At 36.5% G+C, this 20575-nt stretch overlaps 1 long non-coding RNA gene across 1 annotated transcript in view; it reads left to right on the top strand.

The window, feature by feature from the left end:
* The window catches only part of LOC120612564 (uncharacterized), an 86560-nt gene extending 66558 nt beyond the window's left edge, over positions 1–20002 (top strand). Inside the window, exons 5-6 of the long non-coding RNA XR_005655487.1 lie at positions 16027–16154; positions 19894–20002. This is a non-coding gene — a long non-coding RNA (uncharacterized LOC120612564). The remainder of the gene's footprint in view (positions 1–16026; positions 16155–19893) is intronic.
* Positions 20003–20575: the final 573 nt, after the last annotated feature.

The following is a 20575-nucleotide window of genomic DNA, read 5'->3' as shown; positions in this document are numbered from 1 at the left end:
CTTAGGAAGAAAAAATTTTCCTGGTTTACAGATGAGTCTGTACTGAAAGTAGACAGCTGCAATACTACAGTCACTCTCAGAAGTAATCTTGTAGGATAGTGAAGAAAATCAGTAGTCATGAACAGAACTATAAATGATATATTTAGTTGTCTACTTTGTCAGTTGTTAGAGATGGCCAGAAAAATGGATGTAGTCATAGGGAGTGGCTAACTGTTTGGCTGGATTGTCAGCAACTTGGAAGGAAAAAGATTGGGAGATTGGTGATAGCGAAGTCTGGGGAAGAGATATATGGCTGTACTAAAGGTAGTGAATGGGCATAAACAGAAAATATTTGTGTCCTAAGTAAATAGTTAACAAAGAGCATTCACTTCAGAGGAAGCTCTTAAGAAGCAGATGAAGAAAATGACATCCTCTGCAGTCAGCCTCTTTCCTCAGCCATTTCAGTACTTGCTCACTTGGCCTATGAGATATGTGGCATGGTGGCATGCATAGAGGCTATGCATGAGCTTAAAAATATGGACTTCCTCTTACTAGGGCTGACCTGGCTAACACTGGAATGTGTGATATACAGATACATGATATACAGTTGGTGAGTAAACATATGGAAGGATACTCAATGTCATTTGTCATTAGAGAGTTGCAAGTTTGAAAAGTCATTAAATATTACTACACACCTATTAGAATGGTTAAAATCCAAAAGCTGATAATATCAAATACTGGTGACAGTGTAAAGCAATAAGAACTCTCATTCATTGCTGAATGGAATATAAAATACAGCCCAGTGTAGAAGGCAGTTTGACAGTTTCTTTAAAAAAAGTGAACAAATTATCCAACAATCACACTCCTGAGTATTTACACAGTTGAGTTTAAAGCATGTCTACACATGAATGTTTATAGCATATGTATTTATAACTGCTCCAAACTGAAAGTAAAGATGGCCTTCAAAAGAAGAATGGATAAACTATGGTACATCTATATAATAGAATAGTATTCAGCAAGATAATTCAGAAATCATCTGTCAGGCCATGAAAAGACATGGAAGAACCACAAATAATATGGCTACATAAAAGAAATCATTCTGAAATTGTTATATACTGTATGATTCCAATTATATGACATTCTGGAAAAGGCAAAACTATACAGACAGTAAAAAAAAAAAATCATTAGTTGCCAGGGGTTTGGAGGAAGAAAGATAAATAGTTGAAACACAGGGGATTTTTGGGCAGTACAGCTGCCCTTTGTGATGCTGTAATGGTGAATAAATGATATTATATGTTCCTTAAAACCTATAGAATTTTACAACACAAAAAGCAAACCTTAATCTATACACATGAAAAAAATAATTTAGTCGGTCAGAGGATTCCAGGAAAGAATGCAGACTGTGACAAGAGAATCTAAGTATATTACACATGTATGAAATAACCTCAAAGGGTTGAAAGAAAAGGTGCTGACCTAAGTAACTTTGGAAGTGAATGAAGTTTTAATGACTAAATATAAAAAGAATTGCATGTAAGTACTGACTGATTGATAAAATTATTTTCCATGGAGGTGTGGATTAATAATTTTGATATAGCTATATGTGTATACTGGAATTAAAAATTGAGTAAATGGATGGCAGATGGTGGGATCTGGGTTATTCACTGTTGGAGTAAAATATACAGATCAGCAAGGGCACAAGGCTAGAATGATCCACATGGTAATAAATAGATTAGGAGACATTAGTAAGAACTCATATTTAGTTTAATATAGATACAGATGATTACTTATAGAAATATGTATAGATATGTGTATATACACATGTTAGTATATATACATATTTCTTTGCTCCGTCAACTGAGAAGTTTTAAACAAAATGATGCCTCATTAGCATGAGCTACCACCCAGATCTTGGTTTCTAATGTCATTCTCCAATAGAAGGAAACAAGGCTCCTTGGAGAAGTGACTGTTTCTAGGACTGGGACAGGAAATATACAAGATGTGCCTGGAGTAGCTTGGCAGTTAGTAGTGCCAGAAATAAGGAATTGCTCAAAAACAAATAAACAAACATATTGACGCATATTAAAGGGACACAGGAGCAACTGAAAGAGCTTCTTATAGCCAAGGCTGGAAAAATTAAAGCATACACACACCAAAAAAATAGAGTAGTACTGGGTTATAATACAAAATATAAAATAGATATTCACGAGCTCATATTGATATAAATAAATGACTGAATAAATAAATGAAGGAGAAGAGACAAATCTCTCACGTAGAATTCCAAATAAATCATGTAGATACTCTATCTTAAAGGAGATAGAACATTAAGTCCCTAGTCCTTAGGTGTGCCCTGTGCATCATGACTTCCTTCCAAAGAGTACTGTATGGAAAGGTGGAGTGGTGGGGAGAGTCACCTTACAGTGGAGAAACCTGACAGACACCACTTCAGTCAGGTGATCCAGGACAATGTCATTAGTGATAAATCACCTTGAAAGTATATACTCTTGATATGATGTGATAAAAATGGCACTTTACCTCTGTGCTCTTTGTCCCCAAAATTTATAAAAAGAAAGTCTATTAATTTAAAAAATTACTAGGAGAAAAAGAGGAGAAATGAATACATTTTTAGACTTATAAAACCTGAAAGAATCCATCAACAGATGACGTATAGTACAAGAAGTGTTAAAGAATGTCCTTCAGGCAGGACAATGATACTAGAAGAAAATTCAGATCTACACAAAGGAATGAAAAGCACTGGAAATGGTAACCATGTGGGTAGAAAGTTTTCTTATTATTTAAATCTTTTGAAAAAAACAATTGACTATTTGAAATTAAAACAACAACAGCAATGTATTGCAGAGCTTATAATATATGTACAAGTTGTACGCCAACAACAGTAAAGGCCAGGAGGGGAGAAATGGGAATGAACTGCTGTTAAGATTTTTTAATCCATACATATTTAAAGAGACACTGTGATGATGTATACTATAAGTCCTAAAACAACCATTAAAATAAAAACCAAGAGTTATATGTAATAAGTCAAAAAAAAGATAAAATTAAACCATAAAAATATGCAATTAATCCATGATAAGGTAGGAGAAGAAGAACAACCACAGAACAGATGGGTCACAATAGAAAACTAGGTGGTAAATTTAAACTCAAAGATATCAGTATTAACATTAAATGTAAATGGTGTAAATACACCAATTAAAGGCAGAGATCGTCAGATTATATAAAAAAGGAAGACCAAATTTTTAACTCAAAGATGTAATAGGTTAAAACTAAAAGGATGGAAAATGATATGTTAACACTAATCAAAAGAAAGCTGGAATGGCTATATTAATATTAAGGTAGATTTCAGAGCAAAGAATACTACTCAGGATAAAAGTATCACTTCACAAAGATAAAGGGGTCAATTAGTCAATAATACATATAAATTTAGACATTTAAGAACCTAATAACAGAATATAAGCTGTCACACCCCACTTTTGTATTTTCAAATAGTTGGCATTATATAAAGATTGAACTGTCCATTCAAACAGGCCTAAGCTTGTTATCCTAAGACTGTGACTCTAAAGTTTTGCTGGTTTTCTTAGCCATTCAATATGTTACTCAGTTTTGAACACCATGAGTCAGTCCTGCCAAATTTCAAAAAAGGGTGATATTTTGACATTTGCTATAATTGCTTTCATACATATTTTATGAGAATATACAAATAAGAGAGAACAAAGTCTGCATATACTTTAACTCAAAATGTTAGCGGTTGATGGGATCATCACAGCAGGACCATTATAAGGAAATTCTGTGGTCTTTTTCATATAAAATTCAGAATGATGTGGTGGCACCATATTGACCTAATATGTCATGTTATCCTCTTAGGATAACATGACAGCAGTAGAACCATTAAAAATAGTGCCTCTATGAGTCACTTAATATTGATTTTTAAAAATCTTTACTTCCTAAAAAATTTTTGAAAGACCCAAACTGTCAGAGTGCAGTAACCTGTTATTTGTAACCAATAGTATGAAACAACAACAGTACCCCAAATGTCATTCTATTTCTGACCAGAAGACCATATAACTGAGTGAGGTATGGGAAGTCTTACACATGACCAATAATGTAGTATTTCAATATTACATTTTTTTTTTATTTTAAAAGACAAATGTTGCAAAAATTTAAGTTTGAGGTTGGTCATTTTCTAGCTATTTGAACATCTTCTAGTTTTCCTACTGATTTCAATTGTATTATCAAGTCATAAATTAAGAGACGTTCCAAAGTTTAATAATATTTTCCAATGCTTTGTAGGTAATCAGTCATTTACTTTGCTAGCCCAGTGTTTGTTATTATTAATCAACATGATTTTAAATGATTTCCAAAACAAGTAGGTTTCTAAAAGACTTCCAATCATTTTCTTTTCTAACAGATGAATATAGAAAAAGAGGAATTCTCCTTCTGTAAATAGTCATGATATAAGGATAACATCCATATATCCTTATACAGTTTCATCTCTGTAAAAATGATCATTTACTGACCTACTTTCCTAAATGGTTCAAATTTACTGATAATTATATCCCTTCAAAAAGTCCATGCCTAGAACCCGATGCTGTTATTGATAATCTCTGCAGTTGAAAGGAAGCTACTCACTGGAAGGTTTGAAGGACACCAGGTAACCCTGGTTTGTCTAATGAAGCATTTTTCTTTTGTGGACTGTTGCTTAATCAGTGTTTGCCTTGTGTATCGGTTATATGATCTGAATAGAGTTTTTAGAGAGCTGAGGGGGAGATCTGAGAGAGTCTTAGAAGAGAGAGGTCAAGTGGGAGTTGGGGCTGGAAGAGTAAAAGCCGCTGTTGGAAGATATTTTAGGGGAAGAGCTGAGATGGTCAGTGTAGACATAAAGAAAGCTTTTGCTGCATGATGTGCCATATCATTTCCTCCTCCTCTCAAAAACATTAGCACACATATAAATTAGACATCTATAGTTTTGATAGAAGAAGGGTGCTGAGACTGGCCTCAGAGAGAAAGAAGCGTGGCTCAAAGGGCTCAGGGACAAACCGATTACTCCTGGAAGCAGCACCTCCAAAACAAAGGAAGAGAAAGTCGTCCATCTTTTGCCATTACTCTTTCATTTTCCTGATGCTTCTGAGATGGCAGAGTCTATAGGCAACATAGAAGAAAGAGGAACAAGATGAGGTTAACCACTTCAGAGAGGAAATGATGAGTCATTTGCCATGAGAGTTGAAAAGATAGGGAATTTTTTTCCTCTTCCTGTGTTGCTCACAGAAACATAACAACTAAAGTATTTTAATAAGTTTTCATCTCAAAGATATCAATGGCTCATCATACACATATGTGACTCCAGCGATACAAATTAGTTGGCTTTTTAAAATCATAACCCAATTGAAGAGGAACAGAGAGTACTTGGAAAGCTTAAATGGGGCCAGTTTCGATTAGAGAAAAATGTGTTCGGGCATTTTTATAAAATCTGCTGAATTGAGGCAGGTTGGTTTTATGTCTTTTGGTAAAGAAGCCAGTTCAAATCCAGTTCTGAGAGGAGCTTTGAGGGAAGTGAAGCATAGTGACTGGGTCAGGTTAAGGGTGTATGGAACAGAGCTCAGCAAGGGTAGGCTTCAATCTGACATGAAGCCAGTAGGTCAGTCAGTAGTCAGGGGAAGTTTGACTCATCATGCTACTATATTGAAAGCTTCTCTTCCAAGGAAGAGAATTAAAAATAATTATTATTTTTAATAATAGTCATAGTTGTATCTCTCTAAGATCTTACATATATTATGCGCTCAATTTGAGCACTGGGTAGATTTAAATTGCATGAGAGTTAGACTTCTTTAGTAAATTTTATCAATGAGAATAGGATTGTAAATTCCCATCCCAGCCCTATATCTGATTTAAATATGTGGCAAATCACTATATTATATTTTTACTTACTTCTTCCAAATAAAGAATGTTCATATTATTACAAAGCGCCCTCCACCAAAAGGTTAGACTCTTACTTGTTTAGCTATTCTTGTGGGATTATCCCAAATTATTATTAGAATTTCATATCCTTCATAATGTTGCATAGATCTGATATAACAGCTCAAAAAAAAAAAAAAGATTTCTTTGAGCTATGTGATGGCTATATAGAAAGAAAAGTGTATAATCACTCCTGTAATCCATGGATTTTCTTTAAATCTCATATCTGTGACTTACTCTCATCCTTTCCGCTTCTATAGTTACCTCTCCTTCCTCACTTTTTATTCACTTGTTAATCCACTACAGTCTGGCTTGCAGCCCCATCACTCTACTAAAACTGTTCTTTCAAAGACACCATTGCTCTCCATGTGGCCAAATCCAATAGACACTTCCATAACCACACCTATTCAGTCTCTCGCTGGCATCGGATACTGTTGGCCTACCTCCTCTTGCTCCTTTTTTTTTTTTTTTAAATCTTAAATGTATTTAACATATGGTTAAAATATGTAAACATACAAAAATGCCATCATAAAACAAAACACTGTCCATTTAGTTGTCCAATGTAACAAATAAAAATATAGTATACCCAGTTAAATTTGAATTTCAGATGAACAATAAATACTTTTTTTTTTTAGTATAAGTGTGTCCTCAATATTGCATGGGCACACGTACACTAAAAAAGTATTCTCTGTTTATCCAAACTTCAAATTTAAAGAAGTATCCTATATTTATCTAATTCATGTCATTATGTCCCATGCTTTGTCCTGCTCCCCAGGAGCAATAATATATAATTTTTATAAGCTGTTTCTCTGATAGTTAGCTCCATATTCTTAAAAAATGATTTTCAATTTTTTGATTTTTTGACATTATCTATTTGCTTCTGTGATAATAAATGAGGATTTAGTTCCTGTGCATAATTTCCATTTCTCACTTCCCCTTTCTCTCATTGACTTATACTTGCTTTGTTAACTGATCTTTCCTTATAACAGTTAGTAAAAGTCAACACTTTCAAATTCTTATTCCATCAACTATAGGTAACATCTTTTGACTTTTTGTAAAGAGCGGGAATTAGTGCTCCCGCCCTATTCTTTACCTCTTCTTCCCAGGTCTTCACCCCACTTTCTGCCTTCTGCACTTGCTCTATTGAATTGACAACGTTGACACTATTTACCATCTGTTCTGTAACAATAATTTGTCTGAAAAGTTGATTCTAAAAATTGAAAATCAACAAAGTGCTTACATTAAATATTGTTCATATTTATAATATCGTAAATATTGTTCACTGAAGAGGTAGTAATTACTATTGTGAATATTTTTTTATGTGTCACCAAAACAGGACAAATAGCAATTTCTTATAGATTAATTATAGTGTAGAATCTGACATCATATCATTGGAATCTTCACACTCTGTTACATTAAAATCTATTGATGTATCTCTTACTTTGAAGAGCTCTTTTGCTAAAGTATGATATTATAACATCATGCAGTGGCTATTTAGAAAATGTTGATTCTGAGTTATGCAGATCTTCCAAACATGGACACATTTTATTTTACAATATCAAGAGATAATATTGGTTAATATCACCATTGATCTCATCAGGAAAATCTTTAAGTATGGGAAATCTGTCAAGTTCATGGTAGTGGATACAAGTTTTCCAAAATTCTCATTTCTGCTTGAAAGTTTGTATTTTATCAGTGGTAATATATACTTTCAGTTTTTTTCTTGGAAGCAACAGGCTCATTTCATTCATTTTAGAAAATGTATGCCCAAACTCCAAGTTTGCAGAACCATAGTTTGCCTATCAGCTGTTCAGTGAAGTAAAAATGGTGTTCCGTGGCAAAAGCATCTAATTCAGCTCAGAACTCAAACAGTTGCACAAGTGCTTATCCCCAAGATCACCCTCATACTGGAGTGGACAGAGGATTAAGCACACTTGTCTTGATACACAAAATATTGAAAAGACATGTAGTCAAGGGTAACAATTAATAACAATAATTGTTACTGTTTCATTGATGACATTCTTAAAAGAAAAGTGGCATTTTGTTTTTTACCAGAGTGTAGGACAGAGAATTCAGAGCCTGCTAGTACTGATTAGTGCCATCACAATGATTTACGCTGAAGCGTCATTAATTTTTACCACTCATTGCTTATGCACAATCAGTACAAATGCCAAAGACAAGAAAAAGGCATATGGTGTCTTAGTATTATTATAAGAGTTTTGATCTCACAGACTGCCTGCAAAGGTCTCCATGTTCGTCAGGGATCTGTGGAGCCCAATCTGAGAACCATTGATCTAGACTGGTCCTGGAGACTTTTCTCTGAGGACCCTCTACCTTCCTCTCTCTCTGTTATAACTCTGAGAGTTCACTTCCTAGCTGTGGGTGAGGGCTGTGTTCTGGATCTCATGTCATCTTTTTGTTGTTTACTTGCTGGTTTTATTACAACACAAAGATAGTTATACAGGAGGTAAATTTTCTGAGTCCTTACATGTTTAAAGTGTCTTCATTCTATCTTCACATATGATGGTTAGCTAACATAGAATTATAGTTTGAAAATCCTCTTCCCTCAAAACTTCACATTGCTTCGTTATCTGCTAGCACTTGGTGCCGCTATTGCAAAGTCTTATAAGAAGGTGATTCTTGTTTCTTTATAAGTTGTTTCTTTTCCAACCCCATTTCAGATATGTTTATATCCTTGGTGTTTCTAAATTTCAATGACATGTGCCTATGTGTGGGTCTTTTTTTTTTTTTCATTCATCGTAATAAGCCTTCATGAGACCTTTTAAATCTGTAGTCATGTGTTTCAGTTGTCTAAAATATATTTGCATTATTTCTTTGATAATTATTCTCTATCATTTGTTTTCTCTCTCTGGAACTTCCATTGGTCAGTTTTTGGAATACCCGAAGTGTATAAAAATTATACATTTGTAATTTTATATTTAATAATATTTTCTATCTGACTTTTCTACTTTCTGAGAAATTTTTCCATTTTGATTTGTGAACTTTCTAAAGAATTTGTTATTTTTGGCAGTCATATTAACACATCTTTCCTATGTTTTGATTGTTTCTTTTTTTACAGCAACTTTTTCTTGTGTTACGATGCAATATTTCTTTAAATCTCACTGATTTAAAGTCAAGTTTTTTCTATCCCATGCATTAAATTCTCACTTCCTCCAGTGTCATTTTTAGTTATTGATTCATCTTGATCTCCTTCTTTCATGCTAGAGATGACTTTCTTTAAAAAAATCTAGTGATCTTTGTCTATTCATATTCAAGAATGAGGCAATAAAACATTAATTGGAAGCTCTGGGGATTGGGGCAGGCTTTGTCAGCTTACAGATTTTATATTAAAGTGCTTGTTAAGAAGGCAGACATTATTTATACTAGGTAATTTCTAGAAGCTGGAGAGCATAGGCCTTCAATTTCTATAGAGACTTTTTTTTTTTTTTGCCAGGATTCAGAATGCCAGGTTAAGTGTGGTAGGATATTGACAGTTATGTATACTTCTTTCCAATCATTTACTTTGTGATCAGCCGTAGTCTCATTTCTATTCTCCGTCATAACTGGCACATCCTGGGCTTCTTCAAGATTCTGCAGGGCAGATCGAGTCTCCCCTTCGCCCTCTTCCCCTATGTGTTCCCTGAGCTGTGGCTTCTTCTGTTATATTCAGTCACTCCTCCACCTGTTTAATATTTCAGAAATCAGTGAAATCACTGAAATAAAGCCACTAGTGGCTTTTTTTAGTGTCTTTGTTGTTGTAGGTTTATTTATATCTTTTTAAAAAATGTATTTGTTATCATTTACAAGCATCTTGGTATAGAAAGATATGTGTCCATTCTACCTTTTTTAGCTGGCAACTCTCCGTCTTCTTTTGGCTGCCATGATATTCATTCTCCTACTTTTCTTCCTTCTGGGTTGACTCTTAATGGCTCTTTCTTCTTTCCTGCCAACTCAATGTTAGTGTTTCTCTTTTCTCTGCACTTTCTTCCTAGATAATCTTATCCACAGGATTATTTTTAAATGTTTCTCTACCTGCTGATAGCTCCCTGCTTTGTATTTCCCTCCCTGACCTCACTCCAGGACTCTGTTTCCTTTATCCAATTGCTTACTCGTAATCTCTAATGTTCCACAGGCACTTCAAATGTTGGTTTCCAGAATCCCCCCTCTCTAACTTCTTTCCCCTACTTGGTGCCCCTATGTCAGTTAAGGGATTCTTCCCTCTGCAGGGCCTTTTCACACCCTATTTCCTTTTTCTGGGATACTGTTTTCTTCTCTATCTGCCTGGCTAGTTTCTCCTAATCCTTAGGTGCCTCCTCAGAGAAGCCTTCTGTAATTACCCTACATAAGTTACTCTCTTCTTCCCACATTGTTTTTTCTGTCTCTTGGCACTCTATTATCAATCATCATAGAATTTCTCAAATTTGAAATTACTATGTTTATTTTTTGACTCTTATTAGGTGGTGAGGCATACTGCAGATAGGGACTGTGCTGTCATATTTATCACTGCTTTTCTGGTATTAACAGAGTGCTTGATAAATAGGAGAAACTTAACAAATATGTGTAAGATAGAGTTTAAAATGAATACTGAAATCTCAAAAAGTTTCCTTATTTGTAATTATCTGAAAACTGCTTTAAAGGACCTCAAAAATACTGTACCAGCTTATCTTATTGCTTGTTTAATTTTTAAAACTTAATTAAAACCTGAAAATTAAAACATATGACTGTAATACTTATGAACACGGTTTAGTCCAGAAAACAAGATGAGTATCTTTTAACTGGCATGTATAACTTCCTGAAAGACACGTTAACCATCTATAGGCTTATAACTCCAAGTAAATTTTCTCTCAATCTTTTCCTTTTGTCCTTACTTGGCCCAACTTTATGAAATTAATATGGTTTATTTGATAAGGGTCACGAATGTTCAGTTCAGAATGAACTATGAATTATGATACCACCTGAGAACACAGGAACAATAAAGATGCAAGACTTTCCTGCTAAACCCCAACAGCTCTCTATATTTCACTCCTTTAAACCTGCCAAATAAAAAATCATGAAATAGATCAGATGAATCTAGAGGATCTCACTGTCAGGAGGAGCTGTATTCATCAAGTATATATCAATTGTCCTGCTACAGATTCTTGGTTTGATCTCCAACACTCACTTCTTTGAGAAAGAAACAAAAATACAAAACTGATTATGCTGAGAACTACACTGAAAACTGACAGAATAAGATATTATTGATGACTATAGATGGGATATTTTGCCCAGTCTAGTCATTATCACAAGAGCCTTCCACATTATCTCTTCGTACTAGAAATAATCACTTGGGCTAACCTTGTAAATGCTATTAGCTGTCCTAAGAAAACATTATCATATATTCTATGATTCTTAGTTTTAATGGAAAAATTCTTAGAAATTAATATTGTGCCTTTTTTTCAATTAAAGTACATATTTGGTGTAGTAATAAGAGCTATTTCCATGTAGTGATAAGAACTTCTATTATCACATCCAAGGGAAACTAACTAAGGGAGAGTATCTGTTCTGTCCTCTCATCCTGTAAGATACTTGAAGCATTTGCACTAGTCTCCTGCAGGCTGCTTCTATCCTGTGGGGGTGTTGTTCACAGGAAATTGTATTCACCTTGTAAGACCTTCCTCTGCTCTAAGGGTAGGTAAAAAGGAAAGCAGGAGGGGCCCACTGTGGAAAGGGTTGCCTGGAGAGGTGACTATTGATAGAATCACAGGTAGAGAGGAAGTCGTGCTAATTAACTGAGTCTGGCTCTACAGCTTCTGGTCTCCTAAGCTCAGGATGACACCTACCTCCCTCAGTATGCTCTGGCTAAACCTAGAAATGCTTCCTTATGAGGAGACTGAATAAGTTTGAGCTTTGAAGTCAGACCACCCAGATTGAATACCAGCTCTGGTACTTCCTGCCTGTTTGACTTTACCAAGTTACTTAGCCTCTCTGATTTAAATGTTCTCATCTGAAAGTGTGCATAAAATTGGAACCTCTCTGCAGATTTTTTTTTTGTGTGAGGATTAAGTTAAAAAGTTCTTAGAACTGTAAAAATATAAAGTGAGTGCTAAATAAATGTCGTTGGTTACTATGGACATTGTGCCTATCTTCCCGTAATCCATCCTCTTTTTAGAAATGACCCCATTCTTGTTTGGGTTTGCATATTCACCTCTACAAGATCTTTGTACTTTGGGTGAAACTCTGGCTTGATATCCCTCTGGCTCTAGACGTGGAACCTCTGGCTCAGGCCTAAACTAATAATCATAGTCCCAGCTCCTGGCCATGGTTATTGGTCCTAAGGTGAGACTGTGATCTAATAAACTCATTGAACCAAAGAGACTTGAGATGATTGCTGGGGGTTTCTGGGAAAGATACATCCTTGCTTTTCAAGAGAGGATTCAGAAGGGGTGCGGCATTATCATCATCATCACCTTATTGCTCTTACTATTATTATTACTGTGGATAACAATTCGAAATTTTCTGGAGAGTCCTGACATTTGCCTTTTGCCCCCTGGGAGCTTGCTATGAAGCTTCCTCCTCCTGGAAGAGTTAGCACTGCACACAAAATAGATCAAAGGGATTTACTGAACTTCTCCCTGAGCTTAGAGGGCAGGGACAAAGTTAGAATCTCCATGGGATTCCATACAAGTTAGACTCTCTAAGGTCAGGGTAAAGGAGCTGCGCAATTTGGGGAAGGGAGATCTAGAGTTGTGTCTTAAGAGCATTTTGAAAATGCTTCCTGAATTTTTAACTACAAGAGGGAAGCAAGTTACATGATATCAACAATTCTGAAAAAGCAAGTTCTTCAAGGGCCTTGCCTTTCTTCAAATAACATGGCCACCACAGAGAGTAATGTTCTGATGTCTTTTTTATGTGTCTAATAGCAAAAGCAATGACATCTTGGAGAATACATCAGCTGCAAAACTTGCTTTTTGAAACCGACTCATGAAGTACTAAAGCAGACACTAGCAAAATATGGCATGTGGGCCATTTATGAGACACAGATCTGTTTTCATTGTCAGGGATCAATTGTCACTCTCTCTCCTTTTCCCTGGGAACCCAAGTTCCCTCTACTTGAAAGAACTATCATAGAGCAGTAAAGCAATAGGTGACAATTGTCTCCAGCCTCATATTAATGGTTTGGTTTATAAACCTTGGGAAGATAGCCTTGGCACGCCATTTTTCAAAGCTTGCCAATCTTTGTAGCAAAGCACAGTAAAACTAACTGACATTTATATTTCATTTTATTGCTTGGTTCCCTGTAATGCTTATATTTTTCTTTAGCTTAACTAAGAGGTAACAAGGCCCAACATTTGTTCTTGATTAACTAGAAACATCAGATTAACAATTTACTAGCAAAAGTGAAGGCTTCCAAAAGCATAATCATATAAATAATATTTAAGTAAGGAAAAGAAAAGAACGTAATCAAGCCTGATTCTCAACAGCCTTTTGAAAATACTTCATGAATTTTTAACTGCAAGAGGGCAGGAACTTGTCTTTATGACTCAGCTGAAGAATGGTTCCTCATAACCCACTGCTTTCATCTGAAGTTCAGAAAAAAGAACACTATCTACTAAATCATCAGTATCACTGGTTATAACACCTTGAGTTTCCCTTTGAGACTTGTTTCTGGCATTTAAATATATAACAAACCCCAGATTCAATGAAAGAACTATGGTGAGTATCCCACCACTACCCACAACTCTGCCAGGGGAAGAGCTCCTCCAAGGATCTGTTCCTGAGTGGTCCAGCTGAAACAGAAACATCCTGGCTCATGAATATCAGCAGCCATGATAATCTGATGAAAGGTCGATGAAACAACAGGCTGTGTGAGCAGCATAACACACCTGTGGTCCATGTCACAGAAAAGACCAAGTGTCTGTCCTCAAGGAGTTTCTAGCCTAAACAGTGACCGTGTAGGATTAAATTAATGTGGGAAAACAGAACAAATAATGAGCGAAGGAAGCAAGATGAGAAAGTAGGATGAATCACACTTCAGTGATCAATACTATTTCACTTAATTCTCTCCTCGGCCCTCAGAGACAGCAAATCTACACAATAATACTGCAAGGTTAATACCCAGGAGGCCTGAGTTTTACTTCCAGCTCTATCTTTTGTAGCAGGAATAAATATTAACTGAACAACATATGGGTTTAAAAAACACTATGTTGGAAAATAAAAAGATTCTCCCCAAGCTTATATCTGCTTGGGGTGGTGGGAAATTCATCCTTGGTTTCATTTGCGGGAGCTGCCTCCACTTCTCTAAGATTAAATTATAGTCTCAGTTGGCTTGTAAGTGCAAACTACAGAGGAAGGGCACCCTACTGACGGGTTCATCTTGGTCATGCTCTCTGAGAAATGGGCGGCTTGGGCATAAGAAACTTTTCCGAGGTTGGGAGGTGCTTCAGGGCCCACATGCCGCTGCCTGAGCTACAACACGTGGCCATTCTCATGTGGGACGTGTCTGCGCCCCAGAGTGCTATGAATGCTCTGAATGAGCGTGCTGCTGGTTCCCAGTGCCTGTCAGGTGGCCCCAGTCCTGACTCCCTCAGCCTCAAAGAAGCTTTAACACCTCTCTGCTCCTCAAATTGATCCAATTCTGCTTTCTCCAAACTTTGGAACTCACTTTTTCTTTCAGATGTTTTGCCACAATTGCTTTCATGAACTTATGCCTTGAAAACAAAGGGTTGTCTTACTGGAGGCTGGTTTTACCTGCAAAGTACTTAGTAATTTCTGCTTTTGGCTCCATAACATAAGAGCCTGTCCATGGGAACAAAAGGTTTAGCTACCTTTTCAGAATTGGGGAAGAAAATCTATAAACAACAGTGAAAATGAAGCATGAATTAAATTATGAATAGGCTGTCTTGTCACTCTCAATCTGGATGGCACAAGCAATACAATAATCTATTCCTCCTCCAATATCAGTGTTTGGGGTATCATAGGGGTGGCCAAATGGTTTTGCCACTTTTTCACAAAAATGAATTTAAGTACAAAAAGATGCACATAACCCAGTGAAATAAGATACAAATAAAAAACTTTAAAAAGAGAGAAAGAGAAAGAAAGGATTAGAAAGTAAGATGAAGCTAAGTGTTCAGTATATTAAAAATCAAGCCATAAAATCCTAGATAAAGTCGGGTTCCAAATTTGGTTATAAACTCTCAATCAATGAGAAATGGGAACCAATATCTTTACATAACTGATAGTATCCAAAGGGTTAAAAACAAACTAGCTACTACTAATCTGACTTATACAAGCCTAGCCCCGAATTCTGCTCATGTTCAGAACTACCAGTTACAGCATGTCTGCTTGGGGCCGAGCACTACCCCCATAGTTTCTAATTTAATATCCAAACAACCCCCATAGTTTCTAATTTAATATCCAAATATCCAAGTAATCTTCGATAAGATTTAAATCAAAAAAGTTTATCCAAGATTATTGATACTCATAGCCATCCTTTAAGACTATAATAACGTCCATTGATCCTTGCTGTTGAACAAAGCTTCTCAAGATGGTTGGTTGGCCCAATACAAAGCTTCCTGAGATCACTAGGAATCCCTTCTCCAGAGCTTTGTAACAATTAGAAGAGCTTGGCCATGGGATGCTGTCCACAGGTGTTCTGTGAAGAATTAGAGGTTACAGAGAAAAACCAGTGTTATTTCAACTGATTCCAACCCTTGAGAAAATCTACCTGACAGCTTAAATGTACAGTTTAAGGTAAATTTGATTTAATGTCTATTGACAGATGCATGAGTGTACACTGAAATAGGACTGGGGTATAATTTGAGATCCATAGCTTTTAGTTATGACTCTCTGATCCTCCTATCCCATGATCAAACTTATACCCTTTAATATATATCTTTTCTCTTTTAGCTAGCTAATGTGGATTCTGTTATTTGCAACTCAGAATCCCAATGATATAATATCTGTAGAGGAGAAAGCAGTAAAGAAACAAGATTCTTGTAGATATTACCCTATAATTAAATACTAGCTTAATTGTGTATAGGTACTAGAAATACATATTGTCGCCCTAGTGTTATTCTTCAATTCTATCTTTATTTCCTTATTTAGATTTGAAGCACCTCAAAAACAAGGACTTCATCTTCTCATTAGAGAATAGTATTTAAAAACATGTGCTCTGCTGCCGGATTGCCTGATATGAATCCTGGCTTCGCCATTTTCTAGCCGTGTGACCTTGGGTAAAATACTTAACTTCTTTGTGCCTCAGTTTCTCTAATGGTAAAATGATGATGATATTTGTATTTCCTTGTTCAGACTCGAGAGATAATAAAGGGTTCATCACAGTCCCTGCAATGTGATGAAGACTTAATAAAGACTAGCTGTCATTGTCACCATATCATAACCCTACAGAACTTGCCATAATGACAGTGACAGATAACTAGTGTGAACAAAGGAGTGAAAGAGTAGATGAAAATCACCTCCAATTCTGTAGTATTTTAGTAGCTGATGAAACATACCCTTCTCATCTTCTAAATTTTGGGGTTTTCCCTGAAGATTTTTCTTGCTCACTGATGGAGCAATGGTGAGCACAGACTGTCAACTTGATTTAACATCCCGTAGCTATACAACTCACTCTAGCCATACTAATTGCCAGCTCCATTTATATATCCTTCCAAATCTCCTCTATATCTGATTTTACTCAAAAATCATTACAGGCAGTGTTTATGCAAGTCTCCATGGTGACAATCCGTTTTCTGGTCTCCACGGTGACACTTGCAAACACTTATAACCTCTCAAATTCATTTTGTTTGTTTATTTGAAATGTCTACTGATTTATCAGCCTAATTCATGCATAACAACACAAATCTACATCTTTCCAGGAATAAAAAGAAAGGAGAGACTGGAAAGAGAATAAAGTGAAATAATATTTAGGCATGTCTCACATGGGAATAAGACTCTGAGAAATGTATGAGAAAACCAAAACTAAAATTTTTATTCTGTCTTTTAAATATAGAAGGAATATACAATTAGCATTAGCTCTTAAACTTATTTGCAAGTTGTCTTTAATGGTAGAATGACTAGAATCTTAGTAAAAACAAAGATGCGTGGGATAAACATCACTGAGTCAATAATCAGAAGATCCAAATCTAGACTAATCTTAGGATGACCAACTCTCCCAGGACTGAGGGGCTTCCTGGCACATGACATTAGTGTTAAAATCAGGACAGCCCTGGGCTTCCTAATTTTCTTCACATCATCAAGGGGCTAGATAAAGTCATTGCTGTGGCTTCTTCTTTTGTGATTCTACAGAGTAGAGCTGGATATTTTTGGCAGGAACACCCAAGTTCACTGTGAGGACAGTATATCATGCTGCATTTCCCAATTATAAATGCGTATTGGAAGTAAAAGTGCATGCCTTTTAGAGCTGAGTATGCTTAGATGCGATGGTCAAGCAACTGGTCAAGTCGTGACCTCTAGCCAACCGACTTAAATCATATGCATTTTTCTTAGTTGGGTTGTTACCCAACATTTTCACTAAAGAAGAAAAACTGTCTGGTATAGTGGGTGATAGGGAGTTATATTTTTATTTCAAAGCAACTGCATCATTTAGGGTACATCGATCACCCTGCTATTGCAAGACACCTCTAACCACCTACAAGAAACTTACTGGCATGAAGACTTCTGCACTCTCCCAATTCTGCCTGAGAAATGAGAATGGATGTTAAAATATTCCAGGTCAACTTATCTCTTGCCTCATAGAAAGAGAAAAAACAACATGCTAAAAATACAAGAAATTATTAATAACAAATCTTATTATTTATTTTCACATAACTGGAAGGTTCACGATGTTATTCAGAAGTGTGGGAGATCAGTGAGCTGGGCAGAGATGTTTTGAACAGAAGCAATGTATTGATGTTTTCATTTCAGTTCACAGCATTTGTATGTCCCTTGCAACAGTTTCTATGTTAAAAAAAAAAAGGCTTTTGTAGAAAGAATACGTACAAGATGTTTTTTTTTTCTTCCCTATAATGCATGTTTACCATGTCAGGAGAGGCTTCCTTTCTCATAGATCATTCTTCTACAATTGGTGACTATGATGTGAAGCATTGCTCACCAACACGGTTTCATCGTCAACAGGCATGGGTGTATACTGCAGGTTTATCTATCTGTCTGTCTGCCTGTCTAGCTTTATCTGTCTATCTTGAAAAACACTTATTTATAAAACAACAATTATATAGAGAAAGACTAAAGAAAAAAGACCTCTTAAGTATAAGGATTGTTCTTGGAAATACTTCAGATTTGTCTATCTCTGTTTATTCCAATTCTATTTTCCCTAAAACTTTTTAAAAATTAATTTTACTCATGTTTCTTCACTACTGTAAAATTAATCCAATGTTAATTTTCTTCTGTAGCAGGGTGGTGTCTGCTATCACTTTCGATTTCTTTTTTCTTCCCTATTCTTGCCCTTGAAGGGGAGGGTACATTTTCTAGAACATGCAGACACTGAAGTTATATTATGAGAAGTGATCAATATTATCAAAGAGAGCTTTGTTTATCTTATACAGGTGCTGCACACTGAAAGATTTAAAAATTTATCTTTGTTTTTGGGGGCTAGAAACAGGGACTTGCTGGCCATGATCACAAGGGAAGCACAGATGCCCTGAGGAGAGGGCAGAAAGTGCAAAGGGGAAAAGAATTTCCAGGGTAAATCTGTGGCTAATCCTGTATGATCTGAAAGGAAACCCCCGTAGGAATGAAAAATGAATATTTGAACCATCTTCTGAACTCTTCGCACGTTTGTAATCACCTGTGAATAAATTTGGGTTCATTCTTGTAATCGATTATACCTTACAAATATGGGAGGGGGTGGCATTGTTGAACAATCGTACAGGAACTGGCCACCCAAAGGAAATAAACCAGGACCACTGTACCACTGCAGATAAGTTATGCGCAGACCCCACCTGAGCTGCTGGTGTACTTTGGTGTATCCTCATGGAGACGACATCAAGGGGACAGATGTGATCAAGCACTGAAAATATGCTCTGTGGGGCTGTAATATGAGAACACAGATGATTCAGTAGAATGTTTCAGTAGAAATCTGGAACTATGCTTTAATGTGAAGGTTTATCGGTATGATTCCATAAAAGATTTCCTACAAAAGATGTTGGAGGAATGGGGATTATGAACCCTTGTGCTTTCCAACACGGAATTAAAGAAGGTGGCATTAGTCCTAGAGCAGAATGGAAAATGTACAAAGGAAATGCTGGAATTGGTGGGAGGACTCGTCACCATCAAATCTGGCCTCCTATCTCCAGCACACACATTTCTGATACAAGAAGTAGGAAAGCAAGAAGCTTGTGCTCCAGAGCAGCAGGTCCCAGATAGCACAAGCTGATGATATCTGTGAAGGCTGTAGGTCAAGTGCCAGAGGAAGATTTTTAACTGTTGATTGAACACATTTAGGAAATGCTCTAGGAATGGAGTCCTTAAGGAACAGAAAGCATAGAAAGATTGGGGTGAGATAAGAGAGTTCTACCCTGTACTTGGTCCATGAGGCAAAAGCTGAGAAAAAAGGTGCACACTTGATTGTCTGCTTGCTCCATGGTGAGTCTTTGACAGAGATGTGATTGGCTGGCAAAGAAAAGATGAGAGATCTTTCAGTTTTGTTTTCTTAAATTGGTTCGGAAGATTCAGAAGAGGGTCAAATCTAGCTAGCAGAAGCAGCCATAAATGGCAAGGATCTGCTGGCCTAACTGCAACATCAATAGACTTTTGGTCTTGGAGGTTTCCCTCTGCTGTCCTCATGAATTCTGAGGGGAAATATAACACCCGGACATAGTGTTCAGCTAGGAGAAGCAAAGATTGCCTCTCTCCTGTAAAATTCAGTGACTACATCATTCAGAGTACAGTCAGAAAACAGAAACCAGTCTACATATTTCAAAATGAGGTCATTTTATACAGGAATTTGTTATGCAGATGGTGAAAGAGATAAGAAGCCAAACAGGGTTCAGCAAGGAATCTGTTGACTAGCAACTGGAGAAAGCCCCTGCCACCGCCAGATGAAGATGATACTGGACCCCTGAAGCTGAGACCACTTGGCAGAAGATGGAGTTTCCTCATAGAGAGAATGCTTCCTGGTGTAAGTTAGTCACTCACCCATTGCCGGAGTCTCTCCTGGAGGAAAGAAGAAGAAGCACTCTTGCTTTTCCCCTCCTCTTGTCTTTCAGTATTCAATCAGGGCCTCCCATTAGTTGATTCTTTCTGGAAAGCAGCAGGCAAGAGGGCCTGGGAAATATCATTCCCTGAAATACAGAGAATTGGGTCTAGGAGAAAACGGAAATGTTACTTGCACTACAATTTAAACAAATTGGGGGGTTTTCTTCTCACATAAGGGATGTCTGGAAGTAATCTGTCCCAAGTTAGTATGGTGGCTCTAAGATATTAGCAGAAAGCCAAGCTTCTTTCACTCCACCATTCTTAGTGTGTAGCTTTTAGGTTAACATCGCTTTATGGTCTCAAATGACTGCTTTGGCTCTAGTCATCACATTGTCCTTTCAAGCAGGAAACAAGATAGTTGGACAGAATATAAAGAGCATTCCAAAAACCTTGCCCCAAGACTAACACTTATATCTAACTCTTGAGCTGTCAGTGATCTAGG

Source organism: Pteropus medius, unplaced genomic scaffold (assembly GCF_902729225.1).
Source record: "Pteropus medius unplaced genomic scaffold, Ma_sr-lr_union100, whole genome shotgun sequence".
In the NCBI taxonomy this organism is placed as follows: Eukaryota; Metazoa; Chordata; class Mammalia; order Chiroptera; family Pteropodidae; genus Pteropus; species Pteropus medius.
Note: the sequence above shows the minus strand (reverse complement) of the source record. Positions and strands in the feature narration are given on the sequence as shown.